At 41.2% G+C, this 21,181-nt stretch overlaps 1 protein-coding gene across 2 annotated transcripts in view; it reads right to left on the reverse strand.

Moving 5' to 3' along the window:
- fyco1a (FYVE and coiled-coil domain autophagy adaptor 1a) overlaps nt 1-21,181 on the reverse strand; it is a 600,194-nt gene that overhangs the window by 487,277 nt on the left and 91,736 nt on the right. The gene's annotated exons all lie outside the window — the stretch shown is intronic.

Here is a 21,181-nt window from a genome sequence, read left to right on the forward strand (position 1 = left end):
CACATCACACAGAAGAAGGAGATTTTGTTTGAAAAGAGCCAAAGCCATATAATTTCCTATTCCTCTGCTACAACTACTGGAAAGAGTGCTGCATTTTACAGCAACAACCAATCCCTGTAGTAAGCTAACATCAGATATAGCCATTATTTTCACAGTTAGGCATACAGTAATTCTGGGCAATCACTCCAATTTTTACAACTCTCCGGAAGAAGCTGAGGAGAGTTAAACAGAATAATTCACACAATGTTCAAAGCATCAATAGATCCCCTTAAGAAATAGATGAAGGTTGCAAATGTGCTATCTGAAGTCAATATTAGGACATTTCAGGCACAGGAATGCAAAGAATGTCAGCAATGTGACTAAACCTTAAATAATTATAACATTTACTGTGATAAATATAAACATGCTCACCTTTTACTTGTTTCGACAAAAATATAGTATATCTAACATATAAAGCTGAACATGTGTTTGTATGTGTCTTTGTTCACTATATAAATAAACACATGAAAATATCTCCACCAAATTTTGTACAGATTACACATTTATGCAAGGGAAGACTGTACAGTATGTTTCATTTCAAAATTTAGGCAGTGTTCCCATCCCAGATAGTACCAGGTGCCCCTTTCTGTATAGAACATATTATAACAATAAATATTATTATACATTAGTAAAAATCGAGAACATACTGTACATCAAGAGTAGTAGTAATGTCACATGTATAGGGTACAGTGAAATTCTTACTTTCATGTCCAACTAACATACAACATTTCACAACACTTTAGTGCCATAATAAACAAGATTATACTGTGACCGCCACCGCTTGAGAATGTGGCAGCTCTTCAGAAACTCCCTCTTAAAAAGTGTTTTAGTGGGAAACAAACAAACAAACTCTTGCACACTCTTCACCATCCTCTATGCAGGATCAGCTACAGGCTTCCAGGGCTTCGAACATTTAAAAGACAGAGCCACACCTGTCTTAATGTCTCAGTCTCCTGTCCTCTCTCCCCCAGACCCCCTCTGCTCCGGTCGCAGCTCCAGAGATGCTGTACCCACTTGAAAAGGAAGATTTTGTGTTCTTTTGACCTGGAGTCGGAGGCCGAACCATCACATTTGGCAGCTTCAAACATTTCTTGTAGGTGCAGACCAACTTTGAAAAGGTCTTGTGTTTGTGTCTGTCAGTAGAGAAATAAAGTTTTTACTCCTCAGAAATCCCTCTCTGTTCTCCTATGCAACTTTGTGATCCAAGCTTAACAAGTGGTGCCAGAAGTGGGGTGTTGCACAAATGGATCCTCAACACATTCCCCTTCCAGCAGACCCGGAGAACCTGCCGCCTCTTCCCACTGTCCCTCCCAGGGACCTGCTTGTGAAATTGTGCCCTACAGACGATCCAGCGAGTTTCCTCCTCAGCTTTGAGCAGACGGCCACGTTGATGCGTTGGGACAGACTTAACTGGGTTGCCATCATTGCCCCACATCTGTCTGTGGATGCCCTGCTGGTCTTGCAAAACCTCCCTCCTGAGAGACCTGGGGCCTCATGTATAAACGGTGCGTACGCACAGAAATGTTGCGTACGAACGTTTCCACGCTCAAATCGCGATGTATAAAACCTAAACTTGGCGTAAAGCCATGCACATTTCCACGGTACCTCATACCCTGGCATACGCAATTTCTCCACTCGGTTTTGCAGACTGGCGGCACCCAGCGTCAAAGCAGTGCTGCTGTTCCTGTGTGGTCACCCTTTCTTTCTTAGACCCACATTCCTGACGCAGCTTTATAAATACACTGAAATTAACTGCATATTGTTTATTAGTGTAATGCATCTGATTGTAATTAACCTGCAGCAATATAATGGTCCAGGGAATAGCCATAGTATTCCAAATACCATAACTGCTTTAGCGTTATTACGCTCACTGCATCTTCTTCTTCTTTCAGCTGCTCCCGTTAAGGGTTGCCACAGCGGATCATCTTTTTCCATATTACTCTCACTGCACCACTTGGAGTATTTATATCACTGTATCTGAGTGGGGTATCACAGCAGCAGCTGATCGGAAAGAGAATTACCGGTATACAGTTTCAAGCACACACTACCTCAACCACGGCAAAACGCGTCAAAGCCTTTCCTGTAGGGACCTTGCGTTTCAGAAACAGTTTCATCCCAAGAACTATAAACGCACTCAATCAGTCCATCAAGTGCTCCTTGTAGAACTGTTTGTACTTATAAGTACAATTACCGGTACCCCACTGTAAACTTGCACTACAGTTATAATATTGCACAACCTGCGCCACTTCATAAAGCGCGTATGATGACGATATCATTTTTAAGATGAAATGCAGCAAAATATATTGCTTATAGTATACAGATAAAACTTTAACTTCATTTAAATAATCAGTATTGTTAATAATTAAACATGTGAGGACACGGTGCCGCAGCGCTAGCTAGTTCACGGATAGCTCCTGCCTTGCGCTGTATTATTGCTGGTGCTGACGCGACACTGGAAGGATAAACGGATAGAATAATTAAACATGCACTACGAAGATATTTCAATGTTCCTTAAAAGTTTTGAAGAATCGGCGTTCTAAGCTCACAGATGGCTTAACGCAGGGGTAGGCAACGTCGGTCCTGGAGTGCCACAGTATGTGCAGGTTTTTGTTCCAACCCAGTTCCTTAACGAGAACTCAATTATTGCTGATGAAGCACATATTGCTTAAGTGACATTTTAATGCTTCATTTTAGTGGTCTCGCTTGTTAAGGTTCTCCAACCTTAATTGCTTATTTCAATCTTAAACTGCTGCATTCAGTGTTTTAATTGCTCCTTATTAGCAATAAGATGTAAAAGACAAAGCAGCCAGCAGTTCTCCAGCTAGCTTTTTTCCAATTACATCTGTGTGTGTTCATCATGCACGGTTTGATTTAATAAAACACTTAATAGAAAAATGTGACAGACTGAAAATGATCTGTTTTAGGCTTCAAATCATTTGGATGATATCCTTGGAAAGGAAAAAAATCTACGATATAAAAGCCTTACATTGCACAGACTAACAAGCCATAAAATTAAATAAGGTCTGAGATTGGCAATGATTGGTTTCTAATTAAGCAATTGGGTTGAATGAAAACCTGTAGCCACTGCGGCTCACCAGGACCGACATTGCCTACCTCTGTTTTACATCTTATTGCTAATAAGGAGCAATTAAAACACTGAATGCAGCAGTTTAAGATTGAAATAAGCAATTAAGGTTGGAGAACCTTAACAAGCGAGACCACTAAAATGAAGCATTAAAATGTCACTTAAGCAATATGTGCTTCATCAGCAATAATTGAGTTCTCGTTAAGGAACTGGGTTGGAACAAAAACCTGCACATACTGTGGCACTCCAGGACCGACGTTGCCTACCCCTGGCTTAACGTCTATTACAGAGCTGATTGTGTGGCGATTGGGTATTTGGAGAAAGAAAAGTAAGGACATGAATTGGAGGTTAGTACGTTTGAAAGAGACAGTACTTCTGCCTCTTGCGTGAGATATGAACAATCACTGCGCCACCGTGTTCCCATGTTTAATAACATGCTTTCATTCCTACCATCATAAAAAAGATATCACGTATACATCTCAGTATTTTAATTATTCAGAGAGCTGTAATATCACGAATGCAATGGATTCTGTGTCCTATCGGAGAAAGAGAAAGAACGGAAGCACGTGGTGATTTACACACATAGAGCACATAGAAGATCAAACACAGAACAAAGCATTTAACGTGCTACTTGAGAAACTAGTAAAATAAACGATTTTAAGATGAAGTTTATGATGTTCTACTTTAATGACAAAATAAACTACTTGATTAAAGTGGAAATTTCAATATTAAAGTTGACATTTCGTGCTTTTTTCCCCACTGTGTGCCTATTTTTTTCTCTGTACCCTAATAAGCTTTCATATGACACTCAGATGGTCCGCTACGAGTCGCCTTTTCACACCGACTTTGATATGTGACTTCTTTTTTATTTCGGGCACTGTGTGACTTTGTGAACTTGAGCTTTCGAGTTTCTCTAACACTATGTCACTCGATCAACTTTTGTTGATTATACCACTGTTTAAACCAACAAATAGTACGTTTTTCCTTTGCCTCCACTTGGTATTCACTGAAATTCTTATATTTTCCCCCGTGCTTTTCCCATTGTCTTTTCACAGAAGGCTATTTATATAGATTTGCATATTCAAAGAGGCATAATTCTGGGAGTAGTTGGGGTGGGACAGAAGGCGCGTGCACGTGCGTTACTTTTCACGCTGATCGGGATTTATGTAGTGGAAGAACGTGAAAGTTTGCGTGCGCACAGATTCCTGCATCTGGATTTTTCTGTGCATACGCATATTCCCGCTTTTGTGCTTACGCCATGTTATAGTGTGAGTTCTACGCACGGCGTTATACATGAGGCCCCTGGTGATTATGATTTCTTGAAACAACAATTTCTTCTTCGTACAGCTACGAGCTCCCCTGCCAAGGGATGTTCATTCTGGCTCTGGTAGCTTGACCTTTATTGCCCTATTGCAGCTGTCTGGGATAGCTGAAGAACAGTGAGAATGTTGACTCACTGTTCGGCTTGGCCCATAGACTAGAAGGTGCTCAAGCCACTTGTAAGCACAGCGGTACCCTTATCTGGCTCCTACTCCTCTACAACTCGCTGGCCTCCTCCACTGGGCAATCGCAGCATCTTTTTACCTCAGCCTCGGGTCCTGGCCTGAGCTCTTCTTCCCCTGCCCCTCCAGGCAGTCACCAGTCATGTTGCTGTCGAAAGCCCTCTCGTTGGCGCACCGAGTAGAAGACGCAGCTAGGGAACTTCACAGCAGGGTCTGAGCACAGATGCTTCTGCTGTGACCAGACCGGACATCTGTCCAGGGAATTACGCCTCTCCCCTGCTCAGTCCATTGTGGTTGGCTTAGCTGAGGTCTGTTGCTCTCAGGTCCCTTCTAAGTCTCTGAAGAAAGACGGTTTCAAGGTGTCCTTCATTTTAGCTGTCCAGGAGATCCCTCTCTTACTGGACTCTGGTAGTGACCTCTGTGTGATCACACGTGACTGGCTACGGGAGCCTCCTTCCTCTGGCACAGAGCATGTGAGTAAACGCTGTGTTCGTGTTGATGTCAAGGTATATGAGACTGTGTTACTTCCTCTAAAATTTTAAAGTTTGGACTGCCATATCCGATTCCTGTCCCTGGCCCTTGCTGCTTGGGAAAAAAAATGCCCTCTTCCCTCAAGTCCTGGCCGACTTCAAAGCATCTATTCCAGAGCTTACTGCCCCTTTGGAGGGTGGAGAGGAGCTGGTGGCCGATAGAAATGGCCAGGGATCCGGCTTAGAAATTGAACCCGCTCTCTCCAGTGAGGATGGTGAGGACTCCTTTCTCGAGCCATCGACCGCTCCTTCGGCCTCTTCAGAGGGTGTTGCTGCGTGCGGCCTCCCTGGGGGCACTGGCTAGTGAGCAGGCAGAATTTGCGTGCTTGCACCGAGCTGACAGCTCCTTAGAGTTTGCATTTAACACTAGAATTACCAGAGCCTACGAAAAAACTCATAGATCCATCCCACCTTAAATCGCTTCGCACCTCTCCATTAGCGTCTTTTGTCCTGTAAATGTGTCGATAAGCAGCAAGCAGCCTACTATCACATCCCCCCACCGCCACACAGTTTTCTCAGCTCAAGTCTGTTTACCTGCGTGTTAGTTGCTTAGAGTTGTATAGAGTGAGAAGTCAAGCAAAATGACACCTTTTATAAATACTATATCGTTATCTGGAACACATGCATTTCATGTGTATTCCGACAGCAGTGTCAGATGGGGGGGGATCGTGAACGTGACTGAGAGAATAAAACTGAATAAAAAAAAAAACAAAGCTAACCTCTACAAGTATCATAAATTTACACCGGCTGTTACAGACTGAAATCAAATGTATGTTTTTATTCTAAGATAGTAAGAATAAGAGCAGCTCACTTCTCAAAAAGGACTCGTCCGGGGTCGAACCCGTGAAGTTTTGATTACCAGTCAACAACTGATAACGTTGCGCCACCAAAGCGGTCGTAGCAAATGTGTGTCAATGTCGCACCCTAATGCAGGTTCTTTTTCTGCAGTTATAGTCTTGAATAGAAGCGCACTTGTTCTGTTATATTTGTTCCTTTTGTGACAGTGTTTATTTAATATTAGGACTTCAGGCTTCACACATTATACACTTCATGTCTACATTTTGTCAATTAGATAGATAGATAGATAGATAGATAGATAGATAGATAGATAGATAGATAGATAGATAGATAGATAGATAGATAGATAGATAGATAGATAGATAGATAGATAGATAGATACTTTATTAATCCCAGGGGGAAATTCACAATTATTACTAAAACATGAAAAACGTTTCTGTTTTAATGATGTGTTTACATAAATTGTTGTAGACACGGAACACACATAAAATGCATGCGTTCCAAATAACGATATAGTATTTACAAAAGGTGTCATTTTGCTTGACTTCTCACTCTATACAACTATAAGCAACTGACACGCAGGTAAACAGACTTGAGCTGAGAAAACTGTGCGGTGGTGGGGGGATGTGATAGTAGGCTGCTTGCTGCTTATCCACACATTTACAGGACAAAAGACGCTGATGGAGAGGTGCGAAGCGATTTAAAGTGGGACGGATCCACAAGTTTTTTCGTAGGCTTTGGTAATTCTAGTGTTAAACATGGTTTTGCTGCCAGTGACTCCTGTTATAGGGACTGCAAGTCCCCCGCCTTCAATACTCCGCACTTTCTCATTAAAAGTAGCTTCCTTTACCGGGTGATTTCCAACGGTGAGGGGGAAGACTGATTGAACAGCTGGTCGTCCCGGCTGAACATAGGGAGCTAGTATTGAAGATTGCTCATGCACATGCCTTAGGCGGTCACCTTGGCACTGAGAAAACTAGAGACCACATCTCAAAGCGTTTTTATTGGCTGAATATGGGTAGGGATGTCGAACAGTTCTGTAAGTCTTGCCTGACTGTCAGGTGGTCTCTGCTCACAGAAAATCCTAGTCGCAGACTCAGTTGCTCAAGATGACCTGATGTTGGGGGCAGAGCCGTCACATTTGACAGCTGATTCCTGTGAGCACAGACCTCACCTGAAAGGGTCTTAAGGGTCTTGTGTTTGTGTCTGCCAGTACAGCAGTCAAGTTTTTACTCCTTGGAAATCCCTCTCTGCTCTCCTGTGCAACTTTGTGACCCAAGCTTGACAATATTAAGATGTATAATTTAATTTTCAAGCCTTCTCAACCAATGTTTAGGCTGTACAGTATACAGTACAGGTCAAATTTTTAGAGAATCATATTTTTCCAGTTTTAATTGAAATTTAAGCAGTTCAAGTACAGTTAAATGGTACAAAAATATGTGGCAAATTGCCAGAGGTCAAAAACAAGTTTAGGTTACTGGAAACTAAACAATAATGCAGTTTTCAGAGTTATACAAAAGGCCAGTTTCAGGGAAAAAGTTAACGATTAAAGATTAACAACTTAAGAGCTTTTCTACAGTAATAGAAGTGAATTAAGCCTTGAACGTTAATACAAACTATTCCTACAGCTGTTCCAGCTTTTATTGATTACTTACAAAGAAGTGTTGCAACAAACTGTCTTGCTACACCCTCTGAAGCATTGTTTGGACAATATTGCACTGTATATTGCAATCATAACGGTGAGAAAAAGGCAATTAACAAAGGAAGACAGACATACTGTATCATTCTAACCTACTAACCCATAAGAGTATAGGTCTTTCCTTTACAGAAATAGCAAAGAAACTCAAGGTGTCAATTAATACAGTTTACTACACATTCAAAAGGAACTTTAAAAAGAGAAGAAACTCTGACAGGAACAGATCTTGCAAAACCAAAGCCCCAACAGGACCAGAAGACAAGTTTCTGAGAGTCAACAGCCTGCTTCCAAAACCTCAACATCTCATTTCCACCAGTCCTGTCTGGCTCGTCTCTCATGTTCACAGGTTTCTAAGTACAGATACAGCAGTGGCAACTGCCTTCAAAGAAACAGCTGTTATTTGTGCTCCCAATTTTTCTTCCTTGCCTTTATAAGCTGACGAATTTGCAGATATTCTGTACTGAAGTGATGTGAAATGATAAAGCAACCAGCATCTGTCTATTACATATACATATCTCTGACAAAATTGTTTTTATTCATTTTATGCAGTATGTGAGGTATATTCAGGATAGATATCTGTACATACTCAAATCAAGTTTGGATCACTTGCCAAAATAATTTTAACATTTACAAAAGATCACCATTAGCTGTAGTGTGAAAATAGCATAAAAGACTCAAGCCTGTTCAGGCAACAGCAGTTTTTATGTTCAACAGCAGCATCCAATAAATGTTAAATGCAGGAGAATGCTAAATATGGGAATATTGAATTAGGATTCTATATTATTTAATGAATACAAAGTATAACCTTGGTAATCTAGACAATTATCTCAGACTTTTCTGTAAATAAAAGTAAAGGATTTTGTACAGTATCGTGCAGCTATAGTGGCAAGTAGCGGTGACCATATCGATCGACCTAGCATTGAAATTGGATGGATTTTGCTTATTAATGTGAAATCAGCTTGTAATTGGCAAATCAGTCTAAAGATTTTGTGGCACAGAATATAAGCATAACACCAGAAAGCTGTAAAAGTGGAAAGTGATGGAAAAAAATGTATGTTGTCTGTTAGTATCTTTCAAGTATTTAAAAATGACAGGATTGCTAATGAGAAAAATGAGGAATGAGAATTTCCAAAATGCAAAAGTTCCAAAAATTCTCATAATGCCCACTAAAGAGGTAAAAACCGTCAAAAACCCCAGCTAGTCACATAAAGGGCAACACATAATCTTTATAAATAAAAGAATTATTTACAAAAAATTGCTCTATAATAAAATAAAGCTTCACAAACCATACGGCAAAAGGAGTTGACAGAAAAGGCAGAAGCAATCCAAGACAAACAACTCTCAACCATAAATCCAGCAAACAAAGTCAAAAAACAGAGAATAGGTCAAAAAACTCCAGAAGTACACAAAATAATCAAATAGCAAAACACACTAGAGAGCTCACCACTACCACAAGTGCATTCAAAGAAACCCAAGGAACTGTGGGTTGCTCCTCCCTTTATAGGGCTCAGGGTAGCTCCTTGACGGTGATACATAGGTGGCCTAGCCTCTCCAGGGGCCACCCACAAAACACATGATATATAGAACAAGATACAGAGAAAAATAGAAACTAATTGTCCAACAAATGTAACATAAACAAAGGAATCAATAATGAACAAAACAGACTTTAAACAGCAATCAAATCCCAGACACAGTGGTAATCCTGGCTAACAATAACATTTGTTGTGGCTGAACAAAAGATGTTTGGCATAAGTAATTTTTTTAAACATTTTATTGAATTTATTAAAAGCAAGTAACATTCCAAACAAGCAAGTCAAACTTGACAAAACTAAACTCATATCAACCTCCACCCATGAGAAAGAGAGCAAGGCCAACAACCAGAATAAAACTAGAGTAGAAAAAAAGGGGTAGAAAATCATTTTCCCCAATTTAAGTGCTTATTCTAAAATGTTATTGATTAGCTCCTACTAGGTTTTAAAAAAGTTTTGAATCAAACCTCTAAGCGAGTACAGTGATCCCTCGCTATATCGCGCTTCGCCTTTCGCGGCTTCACTCCATCGCGGATTTTATATGTAAGCATATTTAAATATATATCGCGGATTTTTCGCTGCTTCGCGGGTTTCTGCGGACAATGGGTCTTTTAATTTCTGGCACATGCTTCCTCAGTTGGTTTGCCCAGTTGATTTCATACAAGGGACGCTATTGGCAGATGGCTGAGAAGCTACCCAACTTACTTTCTCTCTCTCTCTCTCTCTCTTGCGCTGACGTAGGGGGGTGTGAGCAGGGGGGCTGTGTGCAGCTGCTTCCTGAAGGACATGCTGCACCGGTGCTTCGCATACTTAAAAGCTCAAAGGGCACGTATTGATTTTTGACTTTGTTTTTCTGTGGCTCTCTCTCTGTCTCTTCCTGCTCCTGACAGAGGGGGTGTGAGCTGGCGCCTTCAACAGCTTTGTACCGGCGGTGCTTCGTATACTTAAAAGCCAAAAAGCCCTATTGATTTTTTTTTTGACTGCTTGCTTTGCACTCCTTTGAAAAGGAAGATATGTTTGCATTCTTTTAATTGTGAGACTGAACTGTCATCTCTGTCTTGTCATGGAGCACAGTTTAAACTTTTGAAAAAGAGACAAATGTTTGTTTGCAGTGTTTGAATAACGTTCCTGTTTCTCTACAACCTCCTGTGTTTCTGCGCAAATCTGTGACCCAAGCATGACATTCTAAAAATAACCATATAAACATATGGTTTCTACTTCGCGGATTTTCCTATTTCGCGGGTGGCTCTGGAACGCAACCCCCGCGATGGAGGAGGGATTACTGTATTTCATTTTTTCCAATTTCAAACAGTATAACATCCGTTGCCCACCTAATTTGATTTGACATTCAGCTTTGAACACTGATTTTCAACAATGGAGTGAAAGCAGTAAAATTGTTAACAAATCAAATCTGTCTCAGCCATCAGTAATGACACTATTTGAAAAGAAGCAAAAATATTACAATGGCAGACAAAAAAATCGCAATGTAATATGAATAAAACAATGGATTTCATCGTTTTAGATGACAAGCCATTTTCTACTGTAGAAAGTCAAAGATTCCGCAATTCAGTCAATTACTTGGATACATTTTATACTCTGCCAAGCTGACCATTCTCTTCAGATGCAACACTACCTTTGTACACTTCTGTGTCATCTCTTATACTGTACAAGCCATCCTCAGAAATAATACAACCTCTGTAACTTTTACAAGTGAAATCTGGAGCTCTAATGTGAGCCCAACGTCACTTTTGAACTTGACTGCTCAATGGATTCATTTTAATGTTCATTTAAAGATAGCTAGTTTACATGTGTAAGAACTTTCTAGCTCACTCACACCTGCTGCTATTAGAGTGGCATTTGAAAAAATGCTACAACAGCAGAAGATTCCTAAAAGCAAAGTTAATTTTGTTATATGTGAGAATGCTCAGAATATATTGAAAGCAATGGAAGATGCTTCTCTGCCTAGATTTCTTTGTTTGGTTCATACCACCGGTCAGTGATGGTCTGGGTAGGCATATCCATGGAGGGACGCACAGACCTCTACAGGCTAGACAACGGCACCTTGTTTGCCAATAGGTACTGGGATGAAATCCTTGGACCCACTGTCAGACCCTATGCTGGTGCAGTGGGTCCTGGGTTGCTCCTGGTGCACGACAATGCCCGGCCTCATGTGCCAAGAGTATGCAGGCAGTTCCTGGAGGATGAAGGAATTGATACCATTGACTGGTCCCCACACTCACACGACCTAAATCCAATAGAACACCTCTGGGACATAATGTTTCGGTCCATCCGGCGCTGCCAGGTTGCATCTCAGACTGTCCAGGAGCTCAGTGATACCCTGGTCCAGATCTGGGAGGAGATCCCCCAGGACAACATCTGTTGTCTCATTAGAAGCATGCTCCGACATTGTCAGGAATGCATACAAGCACATGGGGGCCATACAAACTACTGAGTACGATTTTAAGTTGCTGCAATAAAACTTTGGCCAAATGGACTAGCCTGCCACATCATTTTTTCACTTTGATTTTTGGGGTGTCTTTGAATTCAGACCTCTGTAGGTTGATATTTTTATTTCCATCAAACGATGTGACATCTTTTCGTTCCTAACACATTACCCAGTCCATATCAGTATAGATGTCCAGCATAATTTTTTTTCTCATTGAGATCTAATGTGTGTTCCTTTAATTTTTTTGAGCAGTTTTATGTATACTATTGTGACTGGGGTCGCCGGCAATGCACCATTTCTAGCAGCAGCAGTGTAAGGACAGCTCCATAGCTGCTCTGCTGCATCTGGTAAGCAGTAAAGCAAGGGCAAATTAATTGGTTGTCCTCTACAGAATCAAGCTTATTACGTAATGTATTTGTCGCATGATGTTTAGAACATTTAACACCGGGTTTTTGCTCTTCCTCACACTCTCCTGGTCTGCCACAGAGGTGATTCCAAGCCACTGGTGTTCTTCTAATCTGAAGATGGGAGCTAAAGCAGTGTCCCAGTGTCGTGGCTCCCAACTGGTGTGCTTGAGTACTGAAGTCACGGCTCCTACTTTGAAAGAATACTTGAGTTTGTACCTGCAGTCTTTTCATATTAATATAAAATATACATTTTTATATTTATTATTTATATTAAATATTTATATTAATATTTTTAATATAATTAAGTACCTGTATCTTCCTTGGAAATCTGGGCTCACATTTTTGTCTCTTGTGCAACTCTGTGACCCAAGTTTGACAATACCTGCATAAAAACAGCACTTCTTAAACTGCAAAAAATATTTTATTTGAAAATTAGACGTTAGATGCACCTTTTTTGTTCAGTGTAAACTGACGCAGTTTCTTACTTGTTTTGTTCATTGCTAAAAAAAACTTTTGAGAACCGCTAAGAAATTCGAACAGTACAGTATCCACATTCAACACAACTACCCACGTGGATACTATGTGGAGTACTGACTCAGAATTTGGCTATACCTGTCGCGCCTTAATTCTCACCAAGACTGCCAGAGACCATAAATTTCACAACAGATGTCACTTTCTTTTGGTCTAGCAAGAAAGATACAGCCTGTTTCAGGATTTCCGAGACTCTGAGAAAGTATAGGCACAGTATTAAGTATTTTTTACATCACATTATTATCTTTAGTCGCCATTTTTGGTCAAAAACATTCATTATACTAAGATTTGCATTTTGTTAAAACAAAATCTGTTAAACATGATTTTAGTCTGGGCCAACAGAAAGTATTTGTTATTCTGAAACTTTTGTTACTTTGGTATTTGCTATAATGGGTTTTGACCTGTATTATCAAAGGTATAATATGCTGCAGTATTCTTCCTATTCATTCATCTTCTTCCTCTTTATATTTTCATATTTACAAAATTTCTAACTTTAAAGAAATTAAATAATTTCATACTGACAGACAAAATCCACACAGGCTTGCCTAGTGAATTAACCTAACTTTTCTGTACAGTACAATATCAAAGAGATCATTTTACAACTGACCACAAAATATTCAGTTGTGTAAGAAAAATTTGATTTAGGATAAAATGTTTTGATATACTTCCCATATTAAAATATAACAATTCATTACATTTATATAGCGCTTTTCTCAGTACTCAAAGCGCTATCCACACAGGGAGGAACCGGGAAGCAAACAAAAGATAGCACTCACCTTAAAGAAATAGCATAAAGGGTTAATAAATGTCAGAAACCTGTTCAGTCATATCAGGAAACCAGATAAAGGTCAAGTGAACAACAAATTGTACTGAAAGATGACTAAGAATTCAACAGATGTCCTGTGAACAACCATAATGGACAATTGTTATATACACAGAAATTTCAAGGGTGGTGGCTCAACCCAAATGGTATAAGAAGAACCAGAAAATAATAAAATAGACTTTTATCGTATACACCGTGAGCCAAAATGAAGTACCACATTTCTCAAGGTCATTGCGCGTAGTAGAAGCTGCCGAGTGGGTTGTGGTGAGGGTCCTTGGATTGGCGAACCCTTCTAATTTTCAGTCGGCAGTATGCTTTGGTCCAGTGTGCATCATGCTTTCGCTGTCAAAGCATTCTTCAAAAACAACAGATCCATCATCACTACACAATGAGCTTTCCGAACACACTTCAGCATTCCTCCTAACAGTGACGTCCCAAATACGAAAACAATTCTTCAGTGGGTGGCTAAATTTAGACAGATGGGTACAACATTAAACAGAAAATCTCCAGGCTGTCCTCAGACTTTACAAATGTCTGAAAACAACCAAGCTATAAGGGCATCAATTTTGCAGTCTCCTAGATGTTCAGCATATAAACATGCTTCTGCCTTAGGAATTTCAAACAAGTCTTTGAGGATTTTGTATGAGGTGTGACAGTTTTACGGGTCTCCGTGACCCCTTGAACCCTCAGACCAGACGTCAGACACCAGATAAAAGTCCAAAATGAATATTTATTATAATAATAAAGTGCACAAAAAACCACCATTCCACTATACTCAATAATAATCAAATAAACAATCCTCCAATCTCCCAGACACTTAGCCACCCTGCCTCCCAACTCAGCTCAATCCGTCTGGGATTTCCCACAGTTCTTTATAGTCCTCGACCCGGAATTATCCAGCACTTCCGGGTCAGGTAAAAACTTCTCTTTTTTCTTCAGCCCGGAAGTATATCATTTCTTCCGTTCCTGTGACTTGGAAATACTTCTAGGCTATACGGAAAATATAAATCCCTGGGCCTCCCTGCAGCAACTCCTGGTGGCCCCCATGGTATCCAGCAGGGCTGTGCATTAAAACTCCACTGTCCATGAGGCCCTGCTGGAATTCGGGGCACCTCCATGTTGCAGGGAGGGCTCCATCTGGCGGCCTGGGGGTATTGGCCGGGATGAACGGCCGGCCATATCCCACAGAGGACATTAATTTTCATCCATACAAAATGATGGTAGTGCAGGAACTTACTGAGAGAGACTGGTATAGCTGTAGAGATAGATGCCATCGTCATGTGCAGTGACAAGGCACATTTCCATTTGAATAGTTGCGTAAATAAGCAAAACTTTCTCAATTGGTCTGAAACCAACCCTTGTGAACTTCATCAGAGAACCCTGCACAGTGAGCGTATTACAGTTTGGTGTGCCGTTGCAGAATTTGGTATTATAGGCCCTTACTTTTTTGAGGAGTAACGGTCACTTCAGAACATTACATTGAAATGCTAGAGAACATTTTGTGGCCCCAACTGGAAGAAATGGATGTGATGGATTCCTAGTTTCAACATGATGGAGCAACAGCCCATACGGCCTTTATAGCCATGCAAGTTTAGTGGGAGATGTTTCTGGGGAAGCTGATCTCCCTGCACGCAGATGTCGGGTGGCCTTTCCGTTCGCCTTATCTCTCGTCATGTGATTTCTTCTTGTGGGAATATCTCAAGTCAAAGGTATACACACACCAACCTCAAAACCTTGAAGCCCGCCAGGACGCTATTTGCCACAAAATCGCCACTATTCCCCTTGACATGGACAAACTAGTCATTCAAGCATTCAAAAATTGTCTCGAAGAGTGCATCGCTAATGATAGCCACCACCTTGAAGACATCATTTTTAAAACACAGTGAAAAAAATCTATTTTGCATACCCTTTCCTGTGTCGTATTGAAATTTATTTTATCTTGTAGTGTTTTTGTAGAATAAACATTTGAAATGTGGCATTTTTTGGCTCATCGTGTATAAGTCATTATGGTGTAAACCAATGAACCAACCAGAATAAAATATATGCATTGATTGACTGTTTATGTAAATTCAATAGTTTAAATAATGAACCTCTATCCTTTGTTTCTCTGACCATTCTCATCATGTTGTAATAGACTACTGTAAAGAATGCTCCCTCCTCTGCTTGGCGCTGCAGGTGATTAAAAGGTTTCATCAAATTTGTCCTGTTAGAGGATAAGTTTCTTTCTTTAATTAATATGTTTGATTTCTACCTCACAGTGCACTTACAAAAAGTTTTTGTAATAAGTGATCCACTAACTTTTTTGTTAAACTGACTTTTCTATTATTTCCTACATTTGCAGTACGCTTTAATCTGTTTGGAAACAAAATTCAATAGGCTACAAATTCATTAGAGGGCATATTCGCTTAGGGACAATTTAAAATTGTCAGTAAACTTGCCTTTCACATCTATAGGCTGTGGGAAGAAAACTACTGCAGCAAATTAATAATTCATACAGACATGGAAATCATATGCAATAGCTGATTATGGCTGGTGAAAAATGTCAGAACCTACAAAGAATGCAGTTTGTTGTGTTTTTGCGAAACTTGGCTAACTAACACCATCCCAGATGCTAACGTGGAACTACCCGGGTTTAGCACAGTTAGAGCGGACAGAGATGCAAGTACCTGTGGGAAGCACAAAGGAGGAGGACTCGCTCTCTATGTTAATACACGGTGGTGTAACTCTGGACATGTTAACGTCAAAATCTCCACTTGCTGCAGGGACATCGAACTGTTGGCCATAAGTTTGTGTCCCTATTACTTGCCCAGAGAGTTTGGACACGTCATTGTTGTCATCGTGTACATCCTTCCTCGGGCGGACGTGGAGTCAGCGAGTGACATCATCCATTCTGCTGTTGCTAAGTTACAAACGCAGCACCCAGAGGCGCTTGTGCTAATTGCTGGAGACTTTAACCATGTGACGCTGGACAAAACATTACCTGCATTCTCCCAGTATGTGGACTGTAACACCCGGGGAAATAAGACTATTGATTTACTGTATGCAAACGTTAAAGACGCATACAGCGCCAACCCGCTGCCTGTGCTTGGGAAAGCAGATCATAACCTGGTTCTGCTTCAGCCTCACTATAAACCAAAAGTGAGAGTCCTACCTGTAACCACACGATCATTCAGGAAGTGGACCCCGGAGGCTGAGAATACTCTGAGAGAATGTTTTGGAACTACAGACTGGGATATCCTGCAGGGATCTCTTAGTGAGAACATTGAGGAAGTTGTTGACTGCACTACTGACTACATCAACTTCTGTATGGACATTGTAGTTCCAGTAAGAACTGTACGCTGCTATGCTAACAACAAGCCATGGATTACAAGTGACATCATGAGCCTTTTGAACCAGAAGAAAAGGGCTTTTAAAGACGGTGATCAGCATGAGCTCAAGCGCGTGCAGAAGGAACTCCAAGTCCAGCTCAGGGCGGTGAAGGAGCAGTACAGGAGAAAGCTGGAGCAGAAGTTGTAGAATAACAGCATAAAGGAAGTGTGGGATGGGATGAAGATCATCACTGGCTGTAGCTTGAAGCGGGGTACCACCATCGAGAGAGACGTGAAGAGAGCAAACCAAATGAACAACTTCTTTAACAGGTTTGACCACCCTAACTCACTCTCACTCTCACCTCGGAGTACTGCACCCTCCACACATCCTTCTGCTGATACCAGCATAGGAGAGACATCCCCACCCATAATTACAACAGCGCAAGTGAGCAGAGAGCTGAGGAGACTTCGTGCCAGCAAAGCAGCGGGTCCAGATGGAGTATCGCCACGACTGCTGAAGGGCTGTGCATCGGAGCTGGGGGGTCCTCTACAGCGCATCTTCAACCTGAGCCTGGAACAGGGGAGAGTCCCGAGGCTTTGGAAAACATCTTGTATCACCCCAGTCCCAAAGGTATCACGTCCTAGTGAGCTGAATGACTTTCGGCCTGTTGCTCTGACATCACATGTGATGAAGACCATGGAGAGGCTGCTGCTTCACCACCTTAGGCCACAGGTTCACACCCTTGACCCTCTGCAGTTTGCATATCAGGAGAAGGTGGGAGCGGAGGATGCCATCATCTATATGCTACACCGATCCCTCTCTCACTTGGACAGAGGCAGTGGTGCTGTAAGAATTATGTTTCTACACTTCTCTAGCGCCTTCAACACAATCCAACCTCTGCTCCTTAGGGACAAGCTGACAGAGATGGGATTAGATTCATACCTAGTGGCATGGATCATGGACTATCTTAAAGACAGACCTCAGTATGTGCGTCTTGGGAACTGCACGTCTGACATTGTGGTCAGCAACACAGGAGCGCCACAAGGGACTGTACTTTCTCCGGTCCTGTTCAGCCTATATACATCGGACTTCCAATACAACTCGGAGTCCTGCCATGTGCAAAAGTTCGCTGATGACACTGCTATCGTGGGCTGCATCAGGAATGGGCTGGAGGATGAGTATAGGGACCTAATCAATGACTTTGTTAAATGGTGCGACTCAAACCACCTACAACTGAACACCAGCAAAACCAAGGAGCTGGTGGTGGATTTTAGGAGGCCCAGACCCCTCATAGACCCTGTGATCATCAAAGGTGACTGTGTGCAGATGGTGCAGACCTATAAATATCTGGGAGTGCAGCTGGATGATAAATTAGACTGGACTGCCAATACTGATGCGCTGTGCAAGAAAGGGCAGAGCCGACTATACTTCCTTAGAAGGCTGGCGTCCTTCAACATCTGCAATAAGATGCTGCAGATGTTCTATCAGACAAGTTGTGGCGAGTGCCCTCTTCTACGCGGTGGTGTGCTGGGGAGGCAGCATTAAGAGGAAAGACGCCTTACACCTGGACAAACTGGTGAGGAAGGCAGGCTCTATTGTTGGCATGGAGCTGGACAGTTTAACATCTTTGGCAGAGCGAAGGGCGCTCAGCAGGCTCCTATCAATTATGGAGAATCCACTGCATCCACTAAATAGTATCATCTCCAGACAGAAGAGCAGCTTCAGCGACAGACTGCTGTCACTGTCCTGCTCCACTGACAGATTGAGGAGATCGTTCCTCCCCCAAACTATGCGACTCTTCAATTCCACCCGGAGGGGTAAACGTTAACTTTTAACATTATACAAAGTTATTGTCTGTTTTTCACCTGCATTATTATCATTCTTTAATTTAATATTATTTTATTGTATCAGTATGCTGCTGCTGGAGAATGTGAATTTCCCATTGGGATTAATAAAGTATCTATCTATCTATCTATCTATCTATCTATCTATCTATCTATCTATCTATCTATCTATCTATCTATCTATCTATCTATCTATCTATCTATCTATCTATCTATCTATCTATCATAGACAGTGGCCTCCATCTATACCATTTTTTTAACCTATCAAGTTCAAATCCACAAAGGCAAGAGCTTATGCATAGACAGTGGCCTCCATCTACACATTTTTTTTAATCTATCAAGTTCAAATCCACAAAGGCAAGAGCTTATTCCAAAAGGACTTGGTGAAACACAGTACACCAACAATGATGTATATAGTAATCTATGGTATGGAACATTCATGCATATGCTCACACTTCCTCATACACGAGCAATTTCAAGTCAGCACTTAACTAAACAAACCTGTCTTTAGGATGTAGGAGGAAAACCACAGCACCCAGAAGAAAACCCACACAAAACTTTGGTGAAAGGTCACCATGCATACAATCTATGTATGATAGACAATGCCCTAGTACACATAAAGCATGCTGATTCTAGAGTCATCATGTAAACTGTAGAGGTGTCAGCTAAATCCAAAGAATTTCCCCAGGCAGTGGATATTGATCAAAACAGCAGAGGTGTTACAGTCATGTTAACCAGTGACCTGTGTTGCTAGTTATTTTCCAGGTAATTCGCCGTGTGGCTGGCTTAGACAAATTGTTTTTCCAGTCACCCAAGATGCTTTGTGAAGCCTGCATGCATGCATACCATAAGCTTACTCCACCTCATGTTTTATGTTGCTGCCTGATCTATTTTGCACATGCATGATGATCAATACAGGGGAACCCTCGCATGCTACTGGGGAGAAAAAAAAAAATCAATTAACTAACAATATTATGAGCACTTCATCAGAGTATATAGAGCTGATCCCTATACACTCATCACAACTTGCCGCTGTGGTTAATTGCACATACAGAACAAATGCATATATAATTAGCCACGCCATGTGGCAGATAGTCAAAACAAACCTAAAATGAGCCTAACCTTTAATTTTCCAGAGTGAGAAAACATATTAGATGTGTGAGATAATAAAAATAACGAAAAGTTTATTATAATTTACAAAATGCTTCTACCTTCTTGATTGAATAAAAAACTGTGAAAAGCTCAACAATTCAGCAAAGGCAGATTGGAAGCAAAAAATTACTGAAAGAAAAAAAAGATCAACATGTGCGTTGATCCTGCAGTGGTGGTGGGGGATGGAATAGCCGGCTGCTCTAAGTAACAGCGCAAGTACAGACGCAAACCAAGTGTATGTGTGTAATGTATAATATTAACAAAAAGAGCAGCTTACTACGGAAAACGGCAAATATAGAAGTGAGTGGGGATCGAACCGGGGACTCTTGATCACACTTGGTTTGCGTCTGTACTTCCGCTGTTTCTTAGAGTCAGTTCGGGGGTGGGGGATGTTAGAGCGTGTGAGCTTATTCAGTGCTGCAGGATCAACGCACATGTTGATCTTTTTTTTTTCTTTCAGTAATAGCGCCAGCATAAATCCACACCAATCTGACACTGTTCGTTTTCAAATAATATTGCATTAGTGCGATGATGTTTTCACATATATTGTCTCTTTCTTTCAGGTGTGTAATAGGAACGACAGCATAGAGAGAAGCGTGTACATTGTAACAGGTACACACGCTGTAAATGTAGGAAAGACTATCCTTGCGTGTGTATGAACAGTTAACATTTGAATCTGATGATTGCATATAGCGCTGAAGTTACTGCTCTGTACTATTCTATCCTCTGCATGTCCTGGAGTACAAAAGAAACAGCATACAGCAACATGTGGGGACTGGCAAGATCGGGGAAAAAAAACACGCAGTCACTGATTACATACTGCAAGATGTTATGCGAATGAATATGAATAATATGAATAATGTTGCATCTGTGCCACAAGGTTTTCCGAAATGTACTATACAGGTCATAAAACAAATAATTCCAAATATCATATATACCTACGTCTGTGTTTGTTTTTTTTTTTTTGACATCATACACCATAAAGTGCACACTAATTCAGCATGAGCAGGAACACTCAATAAAACTGAATAAAAAAAAATCAAGTGACGGTGAGATACGAAGAAAGTGATTCACCAGCGTTTGTGTGTCAGCTTTGTCCAACTGTCTCAAAACACCACTCACATCTCCCGTTATTCCGTTTCAAATAAAAATTAACAGAATCAGATCCCATGGGGCGGGGGGGGGGGGGGGGGGGGGGGGGGTGGGGGGGGGGGGGGGTCGGGACGGTAGTATGTATCGTGATCGTGATTTAGAGAAAATAAAAGTAAAAAAAACGGTAACTTTTACAAGTCCTATAAATGCACACCGTGTGTTACAGACGCAAACCAAATGTATGTGTGTACCATATAATGTTAACAAAAAGAGGAGCTCACTACTGAAAATGGCAAATATAGGAGTGAGTGGGGATCGAACCGGAGACTCTTGATTACAAGTCAGCAAATCTTACCGCTACGCCACGGAAGCTGTTGTAACATCCTTGAACCTTTTGT

This window comes from Erpetoichthys calabaricus, chromosome 6, assembly GCF_900747795.2.
Source record: "Erpetoichthys calabaricus chromosome 6, fErpCal1.3, whole genome shotgun sequence".
Taxonomy (NCBI): Eukaryota; Metazoa; Chordata; class Cladistia; order Polypteriformes; family Polypteridae; genus Erpetoichthys; species Erpetoichthys calabaricus.